Raw genomic sequence first — 9,244 nt, forward strand, 5'->3', positions numbered from 1 at the left:
TGAGAAGTGAAGCCCTCACCACTTATTTAAAGGTTACAAGGGATGCCCAAAAGCAGAGCCCCAAAAGCTTGAAAGCAAAAGCAGATTCTCTCTCTCTCAATGAGAGTCAGTAAAAAGCAAGTTCTCTTTTTCTCTTTCTTTCTCCCAAATCAAAGCGAAAAGCTGAGATTTGCGTCGCTATTTTTCTAATTTTTTTTAAAAATAATAATAATCCACCTCCGCGATTTCCAAAAATTAGGGTTTGCGAGAATTTTAGGGTTTTTGACAGGAATTAGGGTTTCTTCTATCTGCCACGTCATCACTTTGTGACAAAAGAAGTAAGACTCTCGACGAAGTTGAAGCATCGAATGAGCCACAGAAGACTTTGTGTCACTTTCGACGCGGCCCAAAGAAGCAAGCGTTGCAGACCTTTATGAAGTTCAAGTACTACACGACCCACACATCCGAGTGGGCCGACGAAGAGTCCCTTCTAAGATTCTGGATGCTATTGGCGATCTCCCTGGATGCCATACAGTTCGGTACCAGTACCTCACTTTAAAAAGGAGCGGATGTCACATGACACATCCAACCCCATGTGTCCGTGGACAAGCTACATCACGACAAGGGTTATGTCACTCCAGTCAGTTTATATTAGAAGTGATTTGACACTCTTATGAATCTATTCGTAGACCGTGCATATCCAGTCACTTAGTGTAGATGCATATCCTCTAGTTACACACAACATGATCATAAGCATTCCCATTAGAATCCATCAGAATCCTTCAGGGAAAATTTCGAGTGCATTTAGCCTATTTTACCTATTTTTGATATTTTTCACTTATTATTTTTAAGTGACTTTTGTTGAAAAGTAGGTTTGGGAAATTGAGTAAGTTTGTATATAAGCAAACCTAGACTAACACTATTTGGCAGAAGAGGCAACAAGAGCCAAGCTCAGCAGACAACTTCTCAACAAGACCTTGACGGTTTCTCCCACCAAGCAAGAAGAACCATCAGCATCCCTTGGGGTTTTTGCATCGGGACACCATCACCATAGACCCCATCCCCTAGCGTTTTCTCATCAAGTAGATCATCGCCAGAAGCTCAGCAGCCTAACGTTTTTGACAGACATCAGCCTAGCGTTTTTGAGAATCTCTCACGCAACGTTTTCAGCCACAGTAGTGCAACGTTTTTCAGCTATGAAGAACCTACAAGTTCAGCCCCTAAAAGAGTAGCAGATTCAGCCCGGATAGACCATCAGTTTTCAGTCCAAAGAAACCTCAGTTTTCAGTCCTAAACCTGTAGATTTTCAGCGTCAAAGACCCACAGAAACAACCCCCAAATCAACGTTTTTGGACCTGCATAGCAGATTTCAGTCCATAGCGTTTTTGGACAGCAGTAGAAAGATTGCAGATTCAGCCCGTAGGTCGACTTCTTTATCACCGTCATCATCGTTGACATAGCCTAGACTTGCATCATCTCATGCATACCATTTGTACCAGATTGTGCAATCATAAGTAGACCACTCTCGCCGATGAGAGTGGGGCCTTCAGAGGAGGGTTTTACAACTTCTCTAGTGTCGTATTTCTCTTCTCTCTCTATCTCTCAATCTCATACACTTGCATGCACAATGTCCATTCACTTTGTTTGTGATCATAGCACTCTCTCATCAAGAACGGAAGGCTCTACGACTACAACATAACCCAAAGTTATTGACGCACTATATATCAACGGCCGTACCTTTCCACGCGGATATCGACGTTCTTTTATTCCGTCGATATACGCATCGGAATAGCCGTCGATATGCGCGTGGAAATACGCGTGGCAAGGCATGCTTTTCCACGCGTATATCGACGGACATTACCACGCGTATATCGACGTTAAAAAATTGGGAAAAAAAAAGGGGAATGCGCGCGCGCAGGGGTCATTTTCGTCTTCAACGCGCGCGCTCGGATCTTGGCCGAAACCTGCTGCGCAGGTATTATGGAACTTCCCCCCCCCCCCCCCCCTCCCTCTCCCCTAACTCCTCTCTGTCTCTCTCTCTCTCTACATCGTGTGTGTGTAGGAGAGAGAGAGAGAGAGAGAGAGAGAGAGAGAGAAAGAGAGAGGTGTCTGTGTGTGTGTGTAGGAAAGAGAGAGCGGTGTGTGCGTGTGTGTGTAGGAGAGAGAGAGAGAGAGAGAGAGAGAGAGAGAGAGAGCGGTGTGTGTGTGTAGGAAAGAGAGAGAGAGAGAGAGAGAGAGAGAGAGAGAGAGAGAGAGAGAGAGAGAGAGCGGTGTGTGTGTGTGTAGGAGAGAGCGGTGTGTGTAGGATAGAGAGAGAATTAACTAGAGAGCTATAGAGGTAGAGAGAGAGAGATAGATAGTAGATAGAGAAAGAGAGAGAGAAAGAGTTAGGTTGACTGACCAATTGTGTGAAAAGGACAGAAACTCTCTCTATCTCTCCCTCTAGAAGAAACTATGGAACTAAAAGAGGCAGAGAGAGAGAGAGAGAGAGAGAGAGAGAGAGAGAGAGAGAGAGAGAGAGAGAATTAACTAGAGAGCTACAAAGGTAGAGAGAGAGAGATAGATAGTAGATAGAGAAAGAGAGAGAAAGAGTTAGGTTGGCTGACCAATTGTGTGAAAAGAACAGAAACTCTCTCTATCTCTCCCTCTAGAAGAAACTATGGAACTAAAAGAGGCAAAAGGGTTTTGCCCGCTACATGCATTGCCATGTACACCTCGGAGTGCACGTATGTGTCTACCCATATAGGATTTGATCAATAAAAACGAGATTTTGACCCCGTGGTCCTGATCTCCGTACACCTCTGGACCGAGGTGTACGGAGATTGGGCAAGACTAGAGAATGCGAGGTAGTTTACATTGTGAGGAGTATATATATTAAAACAACATTCATAATCATTGTAGATGGCAACGTCATCAACTAACATGGAGGAAAAGATTTCATGCTCGTGCACGCTCTGTAAGTATCAAATCCTGTGCAAGCGTAGGATATGTAATGAGCATGTGCACAAGTATGGAGAGTTGCTAGAGAAACCGTACAGAATCTACGATACGACTCCTACGGAACGGGCATTGATTTTTGCGACATAGCATCTACATCTGAGAGAGGGAGAGGAAAAGGATTATGCGTGAAGGTCAGACCAATATAGAGCCAAGGATGGAAGCAGAAAAGGGCTTACAGACAGAAGATGATGGCATGGAGGAGATGCTGGATGCCTTCTTCCAGACAAGCAAGGAGAACGCTAACGAAACAGCACCAGAAGCCGTGTGACTGTCCCTATCTCCTGAAGACATGTTGAGGAAGTTGGCACGTCAACCAATCTATGAAGGCACCAAAATATCTGTGCTTCGTACTTGTTTGGTGTTTTTGAATCTTCAATAAGTGTACGGGTGGTCAGATGCAAGCGTCACTGCTTTGTTTATGTACGTAATTTACAAAAGAGATTTTCCGATTGCAATGGTGACGTGCTTGGAGAGCTTTTTAATTTAATGTGGCTTAAACAGGTTGTTGCGGGAGCAACTTCTCCCGGTTGGCAATGAAATGCCCCCCTCCAAGCCAGACGCAAAGCAACTATTGACCTCAGTTGGCTTGGACTACAACAAGATTCATGCATGTTCAAATGATTGCATTCTTTTTTGCAATGAATTCGTAGATTGTCTGTCGTGTCCTAAGTGCGGAGCAATGCGCTACAAACAAGATGCAATTGGCGAGACAGTGCCAACTAAAGTGTTGCGGCATTTCCCTATTATTCTTAGGATAAAAAGCATGTTTCGTTGTGGTTCCATTGCAAAGTTGATGCGGTGGCATTCTACGAATATATCCACAGACGCAACATTTAGGGTACCCGTTGATTCAAAGGCCTGGAGGCACATTGAAGATACCGAGCCACATTAAAGAGTGAACCACGCAATTTGCGTTTGGGCATGGTAATGGATGGAGTTAATCCATTTGGCTTGAGAAGCTCGTCATGGAGCACTTGGCCTGTGTGCCTTATCATGGAGCACTTGGCCTGTGTGCTTTATCAATTACAACCTCTCGCCGTGGCTTGCCATCAAGAAGGGTCATTTGATATTAAGCTTGATTGTATCTGGTAAGTTCAAGGCAAAAAACATGGATGTTTATCTAGCTCCACTAGCTGACGAACTCCAGGAGTTATAGCATGGGATCGACATAGCAGATGCGGTTGAACCAGTAGGACAACAACATGCAAGGATCCATGGAATTCTTATGTGGAGTATGCATGATTGGCTAGGATACGGAGAAGCTTCTGTTAATGGTTCTTGATTTACAAAATTCTCGCTATTCGCAAGCACTTTGCCTTGACATGATTCATTCTTTAATATATGCAGGGATAACAACTTCGGGATACAATGCATGTCCAATTTGCGGGCAGTCTTTGGATGTGCGCTATTCTGCCTCTCTTCGAAAGACAATTTATCAAGAGCACCACCGTTATCTTCCAGATGGCTATCACTTGCACAAAGGTCAGCTTGGTCGCGTCGAATGTCGTCCTATGCATGTACAAGAGTGGTGTTGTCGATGGGAGCAACATAAGGGGCAACCTGTTCTAGGAATGAAACGTTTGTACATTCTCCATACGTTGTCATACTGGGGTGATCTACTAATTAACCATTTGCTAGATCCAATGCATATATTCAAGAATGTGGGAGAGCTCCTCTGGAAGACAATGATGGGAATGAAAGACAATCGAGCTTCACGAGATGATTTGCAATCAGTTGGAAAGATGTCAGAGCTGTCGCTTTGACCAATGCAGCTTACCCTTGCCAGACTATCTCGCTCCTCTATCTGAATTCCCTACAATGGCATGGTTCGACAAGACAGTGAGAGCAGCTGTACAGATTGGAGAACCCATATCTCTAGAAGAGGAAGAGCTGGCTATTGGATGTGACTGGAAGTATCATACATACATGGCACTGTGGTCGCATGGAAAGCATTTCAGAACACAACAAATTGACAGTACAAGAAACACGTTTGACAGTGGGGTAACGGTTAGTTTCATGGAAAAGAGCAGGGCCAGTGCCAGAGACACGAATGAGAGCACTAGCAACCTAGATTACTGTGGTCTGGTGTCAGATATCCTAAAAAGTCAACTTCATGCGGTTTGAGATGTTTTTGTTGGATGTGAAGTGGTTCAAGGTGATTACTTCTGGTCGCAATGCAACGGTACGCAGAGATGGAAACAAGCTTCTGCAAATAGATTCTACAAAGGTTTGGACAGATGCGAGCGACACATTTGCTCTCCCCGAACATTGCGAGCAAGTGGTCTTTGTATCGGACCCTCGAGAGTGACAATGGTGGTTTGTGGTTCAGGTTGCTCCAAGAAATAAACAATTATTTGAATGGCAAGAGCTCTTGGAGAAAAGTCGGTCAGCCAACATCCATACTACTGTGACATTAGATGAGATGGACGAAGATATGACAGAGGAAGCTGACAGATATACGAGGGATGATGTAGACGAGGCCGAATTGACACTTGTAGATAAAGATGCAATGGATGAAGATAATCTGCCAGAACGAGTTGGGACAGATAGGGTGAAAGATCTTATCGATGATGCCTCACTCGTCGAGGCTTAGATCTGTAAGTGTTTGTGTGAAGACGTTGATTTAAAATTAAGCTTTAAAGTTAATTTAAACAAAGGTGTTATGACGCTTTATTTTACTTTCTTTGTGCAAGACTTTAGTATGGTATACTAGTTTTCAGATCCTGCTTCTATGAGTGCAGATGCATGTATGGGCTTCGTCACATGGATGACGCCCAGTCAGATGGCAGAGGATTCTCAGTATTGGGTAGCCAGAGGCACGGGTACTACGTCTTCGGGCTTCACACCCAAGGATTCGACTCCTATGGAGGAGACACCTATGGGGAGGACGCCTATGGGGGGAGGGACGCTTATGGGGGGGGGACGCCTACGGGTATGACGCTTGCGAGGTCTCCCATCATGGCCGCTTCAACACCTAGGGGTGCGGCAGAGACGGGTACGTCCTCATCTCCGCAGCACAGGCACACTCGTCGATCTCGACCATCGTCAGGTGGAGGTGGTGGTTTAGGGTCCACAAATGCTTCGACCTCTCCTCGCTCACGATCCCCGTCCTACCTAGGCACACCTCTCGACACACCTCTTGGCACACCTCGGACACCTTGGGAGGCACACGATCCTAGTGTCTCCAAGCTCTATACTGTACGGGTAGATAGTTTTGTTGACATGGATAGAGTCGGGACTGAGATGAGACAGCGGATTTACCAGCTCGCGAAGCTGCAGTTTTCGACCAGCATTCTGACGCCTTGGCCTGACCAAGATGAGGACAAAGTCAGTTATATAGTGGAGATGATCATGAGAGATTATCAGTCTGCTCCGAGTTCAAAGGCTGTTCCGAGGAGGTGGATCAAGGGTGTTGCATGGGACACCGTGAAACATCGACGAGATGCAACTCGGCAGGCTTTCAGGACCTGCTTGCCGAAGCCTTCGGACATCATACACAAGACGTGGCAGCAGATCAGAGAGGATGAGCGGACAGTGGACACGCGGTTCAGACAGTAGCGTTAGGCCACGCAGATACAACATATGACCAGGGGGACATCTCATCTTGGCAGCGGAAGCTTCGACACCTTTCGTTATGAGTTTGTGAGTTTCTAATCCAATCCTAGCTATGACGTTTTTTAAAACGTGATGATTCATGTATTCTTATTACTTTGATTTTTGTATAAATGCAGAATCTTGCGATGTGTCGAGCCTCGACACGCCAGGAGGAGATAGATGGATATCGCATAGGTATCTATGAAGTATTGAATGATCTTGATGCTTCAGGAGAGCTTGTAGATTGGGAGGCTTTAGAGTTTCGCTGATCGCTTGAGGTGAGACGTTAATATGTGTGAGTTGATTTAATTAAATAAGTATATGTAAAGTAATATCAATACTAATTTTGTGACTTGTCTTATGTGTAGGTTGTGACGCCTAGTGATCAGTGGATTTCATATATATACTTTGTGAGACACAGACACGCTTCTGTGTCTCTTTTTTGTATAGACATATATGGTTATAGTTATTGTTCAGACAGTTTTGTTTTCTTTATGGTTATGGTTATTATCATTGTCATTGTATAGACATGGTTATTTCTCCTATTCTTGTATAGATATGGTTATGGTTCTTGTTTTGTTTATGGTTATGTTTAACTTTCTGGTTATGCTTATGGTTATTGTTTTGTTTATGTTTATGGTTATGGTTATCTGCATTATGGTTTTGCTAAAAGTGGTTATGGTTTTAATTTGGTTATGGTTTTGCATAAATTAAGTTCGTTATGGTTTTAAGTTGGTACGGTTATGGTTTTGCACAAAGTTCATTTCATTTCTTTCATTGGCCTTACATCTCATGTGAGATCCTACATGGATAGCATGTAGGAGGCGTATACATGATATGGTTTTTTTTGAAAAGTTTATGTAAAAACGAAGAGAACTCTTTCGAAATTTCTGCAGGAGTACGATTCATTTTCGTGCTGCTCGCTTTCTTGGGCAGAGGACATGTAGTCTGGCTGTGGCTGTGTCCATCTTTTCATTGGGCAGAGGACAGACAGCGGGCAGAAGACTGACAGTCTGGCTGTGGCTGTGTCCATCTTTTCACTAGGCATAGGCCAGGTTGTCTATCCTCTGTCCAAGAATTTTTTTTTCTGTTATGGTCGTCGCTATATGCGTTGGTGCAGTCAAAGTGTGTCGACTCTAGAAGATGGCATGCGCATGTGTATATAGGCAAGCAGAAGCATGGCAAAGAACTAGAGCAGCTAGGAAGTTCATGGAATGACACGTAGCAGCGAAAGTGTATGCATGATGCGGTTTATAGGCCAAGGAATGGCTACATAATGAGCTAATTGGGATAGCAGGTGAAGGAGATGCAAAGTGCAGCCTTTGGGTCCAGAAATGAAGAGCTTGAAGTACTGAAGGAGCAGGTCCAGAGGGCTCATCAAACCGAGCTACAGAGCTCAAGTTATTGAAGGTTAAAGTTTTGGTGGTTTGTAAGTTCTTGTCGGACAGGGCAGCTAGGTACAGGTGGTCCAAGTGGAACTTAAGGTACAGGTGTGTAGAGCTCGATTTATGGAGCCTACCCGTCTTTTCGGATTGTGGATCGCAGCCACGATTTGCAAGATATGGTCATTTGAATTTTTTTCGGGGGCCGGGTCTGAGTCCACTTGACCGCATTGGAGTACGCGTCATTTGGAATCTTTTGAGCCTCGACGAGGTTCTAGAGTAGAGTGTACACCATATGGAGCTAGCAAAAAGTGACTGCACGCTAAACGGAGTCCGGAGCGAGAAGATATAGCTGTCGAAAAACTGGGAGCTTTTGGCTGGCTTGGATTGTAGATGTTTTTTTCCATTTTTGAGAGCCCTGGTTCGAAGATGCCGAGAAGTCAAAAGTGCAGGTAAAGAGAAGGTGATTGTAGCCGGGAAGATGGAGATTCATCCAAGCTTTGCGGCTTGGCAACAGGAGGTGGAAGCAAAGAATGGGGTCCAGGCAACAGCAGGCCAAAAAACATTTTGGTTGAAAAAATAGTAAAGGGATTTTTTGAAACTCAAAAGCCTTGGGGCTCTGTGGTGATGCCACGTGGCATAGGGTATAACCCACATGCGCAGCGAAAAGCCCGGAGGCCGCACTATATAAGCTAAGCCGTGGCACTCTCCATAGTATCCAAGAGAGGGTGAGGGGAGCTCCCCTTAGGCGCAGCTATGGCGTCCGCGCCTTGGGCGTTGCTGTGGCGATGATGCGGTGGTTTTGGTGGCAAGCCGACGGGGCCGGGCGGCGCATGGCGTACGCGGCGGTGAACCAGATGATGACGTGGCGAACGATAAGGCGTGGTGCCCGCGCCCGTAAGCTTTTTGAGGGGAAGCCCCCCCCCCCAATAGCGACGTCGCTATTGCCTTGGAGGGGAGGGGTCCCGCAGCTGAGCTAATGGAGCATGGAAGAGAGAGAAGTTCCAAAGGGCCTGTCCCACTGCCAAGAGATGCCGACAAGCAAATGAAGTGCCAGGAGAAGGGAGTCTGGGCGGCCGGCCAAAATCAAAGGGCCAAGGGGCCAACGTATCTAGCATGCAAAGGTTTCCAAGAATAATTAAGCCAAGTGTTGGCAATGCATAGAACTTCTAAATGGAACTCCAAAAGGAGTGCACGACATGGAATGACACCACATTTTTTCTTTTTTGAGATTTCTAAACACACCCCTATAAAAGGGTGATTATGTTCATTTGTAAGGGCTTTTTTTT

At 45.3% G+C, this 9,244-nt stretch overlaps 1 long non-coding RNA gene across 1 annotated transcript; it reads left to right on the forward strand.

Annotated features, from left to right (window-relative positions):
• Nucleotides 1–2,222: 2,222 nt before the first annotated feature.
• On the forward strand, nt 2,223–6,847 carry LOC147446054 (uncharacterized). The gene is made up of 2 exons (XR_015189848.1): nt 2,223–6,621; nt 6,711–6,847. It is a non-coding gene; the product is annotated as an uncharacterized LOC147446054 (long non-coding RNA).
• Nucleotides 6,848–9,244: the final 2,397 nt, after the last annotated feature.

The sequence above is a fragment of the Adiantum capillus-veneris genome, chromosome 12 (genome assembly GCF_014529385.1).
Source record: "Adiantum capillus-veneris isolate H3 chromosome 12, ASM1452938v2, whole genome shotgun sequence".
NCBI classification, from domain to species: Eukaryota; Viridiplantae; Streptophyta; class Polypodiopsida; order Polypodiales; family Pteridaceae; genus Adiantum; species Adiantum capillus-veneris.